The sequence below is a fragment of the Petaurus breviceps genome, unplaced genomic scaffold, assembly GCF_028583685.1.
Source record: "Petaurus breviceps papuanus isolate PSGF00001 unplaced genomic scaffold, PetGlider_PUasm1.0 47, whole genome shotgun sequence".
NCBI lineage: Eukaryota > Metazoa > Chordata > Mammalia > Diprotodontia > Petauridae > Petaurus > Petaurus breviceps.
In genome coordinates, this window is record NW_027186349.1 from 6,012,639 (window position 1) to 6,026,588 (window position 13,950).

General features: G+C 36.7%; 1 pseudogene; it reads right to left on the reverse strand.

The window, feature by feature from the left end:
- Positions 1-1,287: 1,287 nt before the first annotated feature.
- LOC138171761 (coiled-coil-helix-coiled-coil-helix domain-containing protein 2 pseudogene) lies at positions 1,288-2,103 on the reverse strand (annotated as a pseudogene).
- Positions 2,104-13,950: the final 11,847 nt, after the last annotated feature.

Here is a 13,950-nt window from a genome sequence, read left to right on the forward strand (position 1 = left end):
CTACTCACTAATCTATCTAAGGTCTTTTGAAGAAGATTTCACTGAATATTTGTAATTTATTTACCCATAAGATTTCATATACTTTCCAGGAGCTTCTGAACTTTCTGGAATTCTAATAGGAATTTCTGATAATTTAAAAGTAATTATAATCTTCTTAAAGACAAATAGGTAGTTTAGCAATAAGGTCCCCTTCTGTGAGGCAGTAGTGGATCTGACTCTTATGTAAGTGGATTGATGGGCAATTGGGTGTATATGTGTGTATGTGTACATACTCATCTATAATTATATATAAATTATATAAAAAAGTAAAATAAAATAAAATCTATCATCTATCTATCTTTCTATCTATCTATCTATCTATCTATCTATCTATCTATAATCTATCTATCTATCTTCTATCTGGCTAAACATTTTCATGTTCCTGCTAAGATTCTTTTTAGGAATCTGATATTAAGGTAGCACATTAACATACAGTGATCAAATGTTCTTTTCTAGATGTTGGAAGAGAATGAAATAGTCCTTTCCTTCATAGTAAATATTGTGTCTTAATAAGATTTATATAAACTTCTTTTGGAGAAGAGTTAGTCTTATTTAAAATATCATGCTAACATAGGGAGAAAAGTCAATCATCAGTATGATTTCGGCATATAATTCCAAATACAAATAACTGAATTTTTAAAAGATATTTTGGTATTCTGGTATCCAAAGTATCAATGTAACATATGAAAACAATGCAAAAAAGTTATCAGAGATTAAAAAAGCTTTGAGCATAAAGGCAATGGAAGAAAATGAATGACAGGATAATTGTAAGGCAGTATTAAGAGTTGAAAAAAAGTGATGGAGTAGGGAGTCAAAGTAAGCTGAATAGCTCCAAAATTTATCAGTTCCACTATTTTTGCCCTGGCTTTCATTGCCATGAATTGATTCTTGGCTAAAAATGATTGAACTATGCTATCACAAGTGCTACAGCTCCTGGCACCCAGTACAGGGATCCTACAGATTTTTCCACCACCTTTATCAAAATAGAATCTGATTTGTCATCAATAATGAAACCAGAGCAGCAAGCTAAAGAGGATTAAGGAAGTCCACAGCTGCCACAGTCTCTTGTGGTGGTGGGAGACAAATTAGCTCCTTGAATTTAGAGTGCAGAAATAGATAATGGTTTTGGTGGGAAGAGTATTTTGGCATCACTGAATCTAAGCCTACCCAAGGGAAGCACTTTCTATGAGGCATCGAGTTTTTATCATTGTAACATATCGAACTTTATGGTTATATAATTTTATGAAGTTATTTTTTTCTTTTTTTTTCCAGGAGGAAATAAACTTTATTTTAAGAGTTTACATCACAAGCATTCATTTTGATGAGAGACCACACAAGCATCTGCTTCATCTCAACATTTTATATTATCTCATGTTATCTCCACAGTGGGGAACAGCTTTCCCCTCCTCAAAGGTTGTTCTGAAATAAAGATATTAGTGACAAATAGACAAAAAAAAACAAAGGACTGGTGGTCTGTTTTCTTTATCATTTCACTACTAATTATGCATTATGCTAAATTAGATTGGTCTTCAGAGTTGATTTTTCCATTTCTTCTTTTTGAAGGTCTCAGGCTAATCCATTTGGAAACCTGCACTGCTTCAGCACCTCACTAAAGCCCTCACACAGTTTGAGGTCACCCTGGTTCTGGGCACACTCTAAGAACTGCTTCATCTTGTAGTGGCAGGGACCAAATTGCTGCTGCTGCTGCTGGTAGGCTGGCTGTGCTCCCTGAGGTTCCTGGTAAGTGATATCAGGCCTTGCAGGCTCAGCACTGCTCCCACCACCAAAGCCACTTGTAATGGCAGGACCAATGGTGTGGCCGACAGCTGAACCCACTGCCACCTCAGCTGCGGTGGTAGCCATTTGGGCCATTAAACCCAGCTGCTTAGGGGCAGCGGCAGGAGGGGCAACTGCAGATGGTGGTACTGCTGCTGGAGGATGAGCTGCTGGTTGTGGTGCAGCTCTCATTGGGGGCACCCGACTGGCTGAAGGGGCCACCCGGGAGGTCTGGCTCCTGCTTCCGCGTGGCATACTCGACTCCAAGCAGTAGACGTCCTGGGGAGAAGTGAAATTATTTTTTTAATTTGTTCTCTGATTATTTTAACTTCCTATGATACATAAATTATTGGCATACACACAATACCAAATAAAATAATTCCTGGCTTTACAATATAAAGAAAAAATATTGTCAAAAATATTTTGAAGACTCCTTTCTTCTCAATTGTTTTTAATTGCAAATAATTATCCTTCACTTTATGTCAAGTCAATTTCCTTTCAAAAACTTGGTACTGCAAGGACATTTAAAGTTTTCTTCTTCTGTATTTCGATTGAATGTACAGTAACGAATTACATATTATGTACCAGTTAGTTGTCAGGAAATATAACTTATTTTAATAAGTAAAAGTGAAAAATGACAGGACTAAATGAAACAATCCGAAGACAGAACAATTTAAGGTGGATATTTCTCATCTTTTGTTCCTTCATACCCCCTTTACAAAATTCTGTCTCTACTTGTAAATTACCTGCATGGAAAAGACTACAGTAGAGTATCACAAAGGGGGAATGAGCCAGAACAATCAAAAAGAATCAAAATCTGTGACTTAAAACCTAAGATAGAACTATAACAAGAAGTTCTTTATTTAAACCCTTTTCTTTACAGTTTATTCAAGTCTGAATTTCGGGGTAATGTTACTATTACTACTAAGAATTTGATATTGGGGACAATTTCTTAATGAACACTGAATTTTAATTAAGTATTAATATTAAACTATTTAATTGAATTATTATAATTAATTTCTCAAATTACACAATTAGTATTTTTTTTTAATTTCTGAGGTATTCTCCTAGGGCAGCATAGATAAAGCACAGAAACTGTCTTACAATTTAGTGGAAGGGGCATTGAGAGGGCTATACAAATATAACTATTTTATATCATAAGCATAAGGGAGAATACCAGCGCCAGGGTAGGGGGTGGATGAGACATTTGAGGAGAAAGATATCACTTTTAGCTGCCCATTCAGGAAAGGCTTCCTGGAAGAGCTGATTCTAAGTCAAGTAATAAAGGAAAGAAGGAATTTTATGGAATGAGCAAAAAGGCTTCACACTCAAAGGCACAGAGATAGGAGAGGACAATGTAATATTAGGAGAAAGAGAGTAGTCTGATTTTGCTGCAATGCAGTCTGTGCAAAAACTGATATAAAATCAGGCAGAAATGCAGGTTTCAATCAGATTGCAAAGAGTCTTCAATGCCAGGATCAGGATGTTATCCTTTATCTGATAGGCAATAAGGACTTATCAGATTTGCATATTAGTAAAATGACAGATGTAAGGATAAGAAGGCTAGATTAATAGAAATAAAACTCAATAACCTTTGAGTATGTTGTCTGATTTATACTATCTCCCTTCTTTCTCTTTGTAATTTGGCCCACAATCCAAATTTGAAAGGTCAAAGAGGTTGCATTTTGACTTATTTTTGGTCCAGAACAAATGCAAACCTGGAGGGGGGAAAGAAAAAGTCTTAGAAAAAAGGTTATTAAATTATCTGGGAGATGAGAGACCAAAATAGGTGATTCACTCCCTACATGTTTCTAATGTAAGTTTTATCTTATGTAGAGTTCAAACAAAGGGACAAGGAAACAACATGAAGTTGTTTGAAGTGTAGTAGGGGAGGGAACTCCTTGTATTCCTTCCAGAAATCTCTAAGCAAGAGAAAAACATGCTATTATACCACTTTCTTCTTCTGCATGCTATATATGCCCTGCATATTCTGGTGTAGTCCAGAAACGTTCAGTGTTTCATCACACAGGGCCAAAATGAAGTCCATAAATATAAATAAAAATTTCCCTCTATAATTTCCTCACTTTGGGATTTCTAAAGGCCTGCTTTCCTATACTAGTGGAAATATAATTACAGAATCAGAGTTAAGTTAAAGTTTCAAAGAAAGTTCATTAAAAAAATAAAACAAGTGGAGGTACCTCCTTCAATTCTTATCTTATTTATATCTTGAAAAACTTTCTTTAAAGAGGGATGGGGGCCAGATTAATGACAAAATTTTCCCCAAAAGTGAGTAAGAGTCTGGGACTCTTAAGTCAAGGAGTTTAGACTTTCAACAGCAAGTGCTCTACACAGTACAGGGAGATTTCCCAGTCATTGAAAGCAACAGCAGAGAAGGACACATATAGCCACTAGTATCTCACACACACAGACACACAGACACACACACACAGACACACACAAATAAACAAGTACATAAAAAGAGCAAAAAAAGACAAATTCTTAATTTTACACTTACTTCATTGTCTTAAAAGTTGAACTTAGTTAAGAGAATTCATAATCATATATATCCCATAAGGACACAAACATGGTTAAAAAGACTCTAGAGGTAAACTCATTTAATAAACTACATTAGTTGTTTAGTCCTTTCTTTGTTGTATGCTATTTTATCAACCTATTTGTTGTTCTCTTGTCAAAGACACAAGAGTGGTTTGCCATTTCTTTCTCTAACTCATTTTATAGATGAGGAAACTGAGGTAAATAGGGTTTGTTACTTGCCTAGGGGTTCACACAGCTAATGAGGTCCTGAGGTTGGATTTAAATTCAGTTCTTACTGATTCCAGCCCAGCATTCCATCCACGGTGCCAGCTACCTGCCCCTAAAATACATTTGAAGGGTTCACAGTGGCCTCATTATGAGAGAAAATACACATTGCCAGGATAAACAAGAGAACTTTGTAACACTGAAATCCTCTCTTACACAGTTACTTAGGGAGATGACAAATAAAAAAATAACTTTAGGGAACTCAAATTTTGCCTTCTACTTGAAGAATATGAAACAATGTTCCTCAACACTGTTATTCCAAGAGTCAGGTTTCAGCCAGGTGAAGTTAATATTAACAGAAGATGGCCTTTAAGTTCACCAATAATTGCGGAAGGAAAGGCCCTGCTCACTAAACAATAAATAGAAAGAATTTGGGTATACGCCCCTATGGGCACAGGTAAGCACCAGGAAAAACAAAAATAAAAACAGAACAAAAATCAATATTAATTAGCATAAAGTGTCCTTGATTTAGCGTCTTCACGGTAACCAGTTCAAGTGTCTAGATAATTTGCCTATTTCATATTGAGTCTTAGCTGTTCACTGTAGATATCTGATTCTTGGAAAAGTTTTCCCTTTGAAATTCTGGAAAAACATGGCTGTTCTGGAGAAGTAATCCTCCTAATTGATTTGTTTCTCTGATTACAAGTCACTTGCAGAAGTTCACTACCTAATGTTACTAAAACTTGCTAGTGATAAGACAATGCAATTTACTAAGGCCTCACACAATCTGTTAAATTTTGTTTTCCAGTAACTAATTCATGTGGTAAAAATCATTACAAACTTTATGGTGCTATCCTCGTTAACAACAGAGCTACAGGAAGAAGTTTAAAATAAGAACCCAGAATTCCCTTGAAAGTTCACAGTATTTAACTTTTTACATGCTATTTGTTCTCTCTTATCTTTACCTAAACCCCATGTCTGGTAAGGATAAAGCTATCTACAGGCTGAAGGAAGAATATTAAAAAAGGATTCATCAGGATCTGACTTGTAAAATGAGCCCTTTTCTCTGTTAATATTATCTGACAGAGTACAAAATGGGGAAAATAATTGAAATATTTCCTTACAATTATTTATATGATTTTATTTTTAAAATTCTTTCTTTTTTTTTTAAAGCAATCGGGCTTAAGTAACTTGCTCAAGGTTACATAGCCAGTTATTTCTGGGTGTGGTGCTAAGTATCTGAGCCCGGATTTGATCCCCAGGTTATCCTGACACTGGGGTCGGTGATCTTATTCACTGAGCCACCTGGCCACCACTAAGCAATTGGGGTTAAGTAACACGTTCAAGGTTACATGGCCAGGTATTTCTGGGTGGGTTCTAAGTGTCTGAGCTGGGATTCGATCCCCAGGTCATCCCGACACTGGAGCCAGTACTCTTACTCACTGTGCTACCTGGCCACACCTATATTTAAAATTCTTAATTGACTTCTAATACAAAATTGTGGAATGAGGAAGGGACTCTTTGAATTCCTCCCAAATTCCTCTCCAAACAACTAGAACACCTCGTCAGAATTAATGCAGGAGGAGGGAAGCAGCTCACCAGACCTGCAGAAAATTTTGTTTCACTGTGGTGGGAGGGGAGGGAGGCCTAAGAGCAATAGCAGTGCCAGCTAGTCTCACAGCAGGGGTCTTACAACAGGGTTCTGAACCTGGGGCAATCTACCAGAGATGCCCTGACCTCTTACAAACCAGCAGGCCCATAAGCAAGTTAGCAGACTGTGCAGCACAGCAAGGTCTTATCACAGCAAACCAACCCCCCAGCACAAGCCACCAGCTAGGCCTTGACCTCACTGTTAACCAGTAGTAAAGCCCCACTCTAGGGCTGGCCGACAGAGAGACCACATCCCTAGGGTCTACCCGCAGAGAGACCCTGTTTCCATGGCAACCCAGCAGTGGGCACTCCTCCATGGCACACCAATATCAAGCTCTCTTTACTAGTGTCAGGCATCAGAAAATCTGTTACCTTAACAAGCTAGCAGAAAGGCCCCACCCCTGAAATAGACCAGCAGCTAAACACCATACAAAGCATATTCTCCAGAAACAGCAAGCATCTGAACATGAAGCCCAGTGAAAGTCAGTACTAAGACCCAGAGCCCCAGGGCAAAAAGTTTGGGACAATACAGGACCATACCCCAACTCTCACACAAAAACATCATCACCAAAAAAGGCAGAAAAAATGAGCAGAAAATATAAAAAAAGAACTTGATAGTAGAATGTTGCTATGTGATAGGGAGGATCAAGGCATAAACCTTGAAGAGGACAATGGCTTTCAGGTAGTCCAATAATTTCTAAATTATCTCTCCTGGATCTATTTTCCATGTCAGTTGCTTTTCCAATGAGATATTTTACATTTTCTTCTATTTTTTCATTCTTTTTCATTTTGTTTGACTGATTCCCACCCCCACCCCCCCCTTTTTTTTTTGGCTTTTTGGAGCGGGGAGGGTAGGGCAATTGGAGTTAAGCTACTTGCCCAAAGTCACAAGACTAGTAAGTGTTAAGTGTCTGAGGCGGTAATTGAACTCAGGTCCTTCTGACTCCAGGGCCGATGCTCTATTCACTGTGGCACCCTGTTTGACTGATTCTTGATATCACAGAATCATTAACTTCCACTTGCCAATCCAAAATTTTAAGGAATTATTTTCTTCAGTTTGTTTTTGTACCTTCTTTTCCATTTGACCAATTCTACTTTTTAAGGAGATTTTTTTTTCCCCATTTGACCAACTATATTTTTAAAGAACTGTTTTCTTCAGAAAATTTTCATCCTTCCTTTTCCAAGCTGTTGGCTTTCTTTTCTATTTTTCTAATTTATTTTCTCAACTTTTATTCTGCTGCTCTTATTTGAATATTAGAATCCTTTTTGAGCTTTTTCAAGAAAGATTTTTGGGCTTGAGATCAATTCATATTCCCCTTTGAGGTTTCACATGCAGGCATTCTGACAATGTTGTCTCCTTTAGAGCTTGTGTTTTAATCTTCCCTGTCACCATAACAGCTTTCTACTGTCAATGTTCTTTTACACTTCTTGCACATTTTATGCCTATTAGGTGGCTTTTAAAGTTAAGGTCTGCTCCTGGGGAAAAGGGGGCACTGTCTCAAGCTTCTTGTGCTGGAGAACAGGGACCTGGTCATTGGTTTTGTGTTCAGGGACCTTGGGTGGTAGCAGCTTGCTCACTGTGCTGAGGTGGATTTATCATACCTGTTGTTTCCTGGTTTCTGGGGCTGGCAAAATTGCCTTCTGTGCTGGGGCTGGAGATCTCACAGCTATCTGGCATTGTGAGCCTTGGTTACTGATCTATGATCTGGCTAAGAGTCTCTGTTTGCTTACCTGGACACCATCTTTGCTGGGCTGTGCTCTTCTTTTACCTGAGTAAGACAGATTTTCCTGAAGTCCTTTCTAAGTTTTCTCAAGCTGGAAAATATTTCACTCTATCTTTTTGTATGTTCTCTCACTTTAGAATCTGTTTAGAGGCTTAATTTTGCATAATTTCCGAGAGAAACTGGGGAGACCTCAGACAACTTCCGGGATTCTTTCCATTATCTTATTTTGGCCCCACCTTCCTAACCTCAAAATTTGAATGATTTATACACATATTGATGGCACAATTGACGAAAATATAATGAAACAGGAAAGTTTTCACAAATCATATTCTATATTCAACTGCAAGACCTGAGATCCAGAGAGTCAAATGCCAACCTAACATATCCAGACCCTAGTTCCTACCTAAAGTAATCCACCCACTTTTTGTTTTTTCTATCCTAAAGCCCAACACAGTTGATTTGTAACTGTGGCAAACTAGCCCACTTAGCCAGACAATCTTTAAGCTTCATTTCCTATGCAACAATCACTGGAGTTACTTCATTACCTGCTTGCCATTTTGTGTATTACCCTACTCCTCTGCTTCCCACAACAATACTCCCTTTCATAATCATGTCTTCCTTTTATGCCTTGTATTCTTTCTCTCTCTCTCTCTCTCTCTCTCTCTCTCTCTCTCTCTCTCTCTCTCTCTCTCTCTCTCTCTCTCTTCATCTCTCCCTTGTTCTCTCCCTTTTTAGATAGATTTATATATATATATATATATTATATAGTATGATACAGATATTTATTTCACTATATGTGTGTATGTATGCATATAAACTTTTCAACATTCACTTCTATAAGAGTTTAAGTTCTAAATTTTCTCTCCCTCCCTCTAATTACCTGTCCCCATGATCACATGCAATCTGATATTGGCTATGCATGTATGATCCTATTAAAGATATTTCCACATTAGTTATGTCATAAAGAAAATTAAAACCAAAGGGGAAAATCATGAGAAAAAGAAGCAAAAAAATAAAGAAAATAATATGTTTGACTTTCATTCAGACTCTATAGTTCTTTCTCTGGATGTGGATAGTATTTTCCATCATGAGTCTTTTGGAATTATCATCGATTCTTACATTGCTGAGAAGAGCCGTCTATCAAATTTGACTATCACAGTGTTGCTGTTACTTTGTACAATGTTCTCCCAGTTCCGCTTCCTTCACTGGGCATCAGTTCATGTAAGTCTTTATAGATTTTTTATGTCCACCTGCTCATCATTTCTCATGGAATAATAGTATTCTATTGCATTCATATACCACAGCTTGTTCAGCCATTCCCCAGTTGATGGGCATTCCCTGAAGTTCCAATTTTTGGCCACCAGAAAAAAAAAAAAAAAACTACTATAAATATTTTGTATGTGTAGGTCATTGCCCAATTTTTATAACCTCTTTGGGATACAGATGGTATAGCTGGGTCAAAATATATGCACAGTTTTATAACACTTAAAGTATAGTTCCAAATTGCTCTCCTGTATGGTTGGATCAGTTCACAATTCTACCAACAATGCAATTAATGTTCCAATTTTGTTACATCTTCAATAACATTTATCATTTTCCTTTTCTTCCATGTTAGCCATTCTGGTAGGTGTGATTCTTTTCATTTATATTTATTTCTAATAATTTGTAATTACAATTTTTTTTCACATAACTATACATGGCTTTAATTTCTTCAACTGAAAACTATTAATATCATTTGACTATTGATCAATTGTGGAATGACTTGTATTTTTTTATAAATTTGACTCAGTTCATGATATATTTAGATATGAGGTCTTTATCAAAGACACTGGCTGTAAAAATATTTCCCAATTTTCTGCTTGCCTAATGAACTCGATTGCATTGTCATTATTGATTTTAAATATAAAATGTAAGAATAATATAAGTAATAATCTTCTGTGAATTGTTTCCTTTTTTTGCTTTGTACTTGTTTTATTTTTAAGTAAAAATTTTTTTTATTAATTTGTTTGTTTACTTTTAATTTGCAAGATTCAATTCCACATACCCTTGAGTTTCAAATTTTTTCACCCTCCCTATCCTACACCTCTGCCCATTGGTGGCATGCAATCAAGTATAGGATCTGCAAATATTTTCACATTAGACATTTGTAAGGTTGCAGAGAAGGATTGTAACTTAGGGAATGAACAATGGGAAAGAGGAAACAAAAACAAACAAAAAAAGAAGGAGAACATGTAGTTTGCTCCAATCTTCATCCAAACTCTGTTCTCTCTGGGTCTTTCTCATAATGTAGACAATTTTTTTTTTCCATCATGGGTCTTTTGGAGTTGTCTTATAACTTTGCATTTCCAAGAAGAGTCCAGTCTATCAAAGTTGTTCTTTACACATATGTTTAGTCTGTAATTGTGTACAGATTTCTCCTGGTTCTGCTCTTCTCACCCAGCATTAGTTTGCATAAGTCCCTCCATGTAAATATGAAGCCCATCTGCTCCTCATTTCTTATAGCACAATAATATTCCTTTACATTCATATACCACAACTTATTTAGCCATTCCTCAATTGATGGGCATCCCCTTAATTTCCACTTCTTTGCCACCACAAAAAGAGCTGCAATATACAGGAATGCCGAGGATTTATGGGGGTTTATTTTATATCCTGCAAATTTGCCAAATTTATTTATTGTCTCAAGGGGTTTTTTACTTGATTCTCTAGGATTCTCTAAGTATATCATCTGATAGCTTAGGCTATTCTTTTCATAATTTGACTCCTTCAATTTCTTTTTCTTTCCTAATCACTACTGCTTACATTTCCAGTACCATATTGAATAAGAGGGATGATAATGGACATCCTTGTTTCACCCCTGTTCTTATTGGAAATGCTTCTAGCTTTTCCCCATTACATATAATACTTGCTGATGGCTTTAATTAGATGCTACCTATTATTTTAATGAATGCACCATTTTTTTTAAACCATTCATCTATGTTTTATGGGAGAGTTCATCCCATTCACATTCATAGTTATATTTACTATCTGTGTCTTTCCCTCCATCTTATTCCTTCCCTATTTGTGCTTTTATTTTTCCCCTTCTCCCTTCCCCTCCTTAGGAGTTTTCCTTTTAACCACTGTCTCCTTCAGTGTTCCCTCCTTATCAGCCCCCTTCCCTTTTCCAGCCCTTCCCTCTTACTACTTCTTCCCTCCTTTCTAACGACCCCCCTTTTCTTACCCCTTCCCACCTCCTACTGCATGTAAAGTATGATATATTTTTATGTTTAGTCTAGTAGGTTATTTCTTCCTTGAACCAAGATTGACGAGAATATATCTCATGCAGTGCTCCTCTCCCTCCCCTCTTTCCCTATATTATGATAGGTTTTATGTCTCTTCTTGAAAGATTCCTGTACTTAACTGATTATATTAGTCCCTCCTTACACCAGGACCAGTGAGGATGAAGTTCATATAATGTTCATCTACTTACCTTCTTTTCCTCTACTATAGCATGTTTTATGCCTCTTTTGTGGCAAAATTTACCCTTGTCTGCTTTGTTCTTTCCTCTTCTTCCATTGTAGACCCTTTACTGCTCTTAAAAAGGCTTTTCATATTTTTTTTTTTGTAATTTATACCCACCCTTCTATTTATCTATATCATTCTTAAGTGTCACAATAATTATATAATTCTCAATATTAACAGGTATCAGCTTCCCATATAGGGATGCAAACAGTTTGCTCTTATTAAATAACCAGTTATTTATGTATGTTTGTGTTTTTTTCCCCTATTTATTTTTCTATGTCTCTCTTGAGTCTTGTGATTGTAGATTGAATTTTACATTGAGCTCTGGCTTGTTCATCAGGAAGGTCTGGAAGTTCTTTCTATCACTGAATGACAATCTCCTTGCCTGAAAGATTATGCTCAGTTTCACTGGATAGCTGATCCTTGGTTGTAACCTGAGCTCTTTTGCCTTGTGAAATATCATATTCCAATCCCTCTGATCTTTCAATGTAGAAACTGCCAGATCTGGTGTGATCCTCACTGTAGCCCCACAATATTTGAATTTTTTTTCTTTCTGGTTGCTTGCATTATTTTCTCCTTTAACTGTTAGTTCTGTAATTTGGCTATAATATTTTGTGGACTTTTCAATTTGGGATCTTTTTCAGGAAGTGTCCAGTGGATTCTCTCGATTTCTATTTTACCCTCTGGTTCTAGGATGTCAGGTCAGTTTACCTTGATGAGCACTTGGAAGATGTTGTCCAGACTTTTTTTCATCATGATTTTCCAGTGGATGAATAATTTTTAGATTATCCGTCCTGGATCTGTTTTCCAGGTCAGTTATTTTTTCCATTGAGACATTTTACCTTTTTTTCTAATTTTTCATTCTTGATGTTTTGTTTGACTCCGTGTCTCATAGAGTCATTAGCTTCAATTTGGTTGATTCTAATTTCTAGTAAATTATTTTCCTCAGTTAATTTTTGAAGCTCCTTTTTCATATGTTCAGATTTCATTTTTAGTTCACACATTTTTCTTTTTAAGGAGCTGCATTCTTCATTGACAAGTTTTTCTATTTTCCCAATTTTGATTTTAAAAGTATTAGTCATTTTATCTTCTACCTCTCCAGTTTGGTTTTCAAAGTTCTTCTTGAGCTCTTTTAAGAAAGCTTTCTTTGCCTGAGACCAGTTCATGTTCCCTTTTGAGGCTTCAGCTGTGCATGTGGAGTACATGCTGTCCCTAAATTTGGTTCCTCTGGCTTGCAATAATAAGGTTCTACAGTCTTTGTCTATGCAATCTGTCTTTTACCCATTTTGAGGCAGGGTCTTAGCCACTCCTTTCCTCCATGACTCCCAAGCCTTCACTATTTTAAAATTTTGCTCTGGGGCAATATTTTCTTTGTTTTTAGGGTCAGAGAGGGGGATTGGAGCAGCCAGGGTTCACTTTGCCATCCTGGTCCCTGAAAATTCAGAGAGGTGCATTTAACATTTTCAGGCTATGGGTTGATAGTCTCAGGAGTAGCTGTTGCCACTGCCACAGGTCTTGCATTTGTCTTTTACCCAGCTCTGACAGATCCCAGCCCTACAGTGATAGGCCTGGGAATGGCCCTTGAGGTTGTTGTATCAACTTGCAGCTGTGCTGGCCCACTCTGTGCCATGTGCGCCATGCCGGCTTGCCCTCCACCGTGAGCTCTGCACTAGCCTTGGATTATTTTCTACCAAGAAATTAAGGTGAATGTAGCCCATATAACCTCTATCCTTATATTCCTCTTCTAACTATTCCAGTGATTTAGTGGATAAGTAAATTTAAGGAAATTGAATTAGGAAAATATTTCTTGGTCACTGAGAATAATCATATATTTAAAATTTATCTTCCTTTCAATTGATGCTATAATTAACTTAATTTTCTTCTTTATATCCAGGCGGTTGTTGGATTAATCATTTCCCCAACATTTTTGTGAGAAAAAACTATGTTAATGTTTCTGAAACCTTGAGTTCCTGAGCTAGATGGATGTAATGAAAATTTCTCCAAAGTCATTGGATGCAGGGAAGGTTTCAGGACATGAGAGTGGTGCATCTAGATAAGACAGAGAAGACAGAGAGAGAGAGAGAGAGAGAGAGAGAGAGAGAGAGAAAGAGAGAGAGAGAGAGAGAGAGAGAGAGAGAGAGAGATTGAATTTCAACCCTGTTTTTGATTATGTAAAGTAGTGATGACATCACCCTTTGAATTTCAAGCCTTACTAAATTATAAGTTACAGGTTTCTGATTGGTGAAAACATTTTGACATATTTTTTTTTTTTGGTGAAGTGGACATTGCAATCCTTTACCAGGAAAGCTAATGTAATGTGCAGGTATTTGAAATGTTTTTCAATTATGTACATTTTTAAGTTCTTCTAGTTCTAGGTGTGTAGGGGTAGAACACAATTCTGTCAATACACATCTTTCAATTCTCTCTTTTATCTATGCAAATGGACCTAAAGGAAACCTGAAAAATTTTGATCAGTGTATAGGGGACAATTTGACTTGAT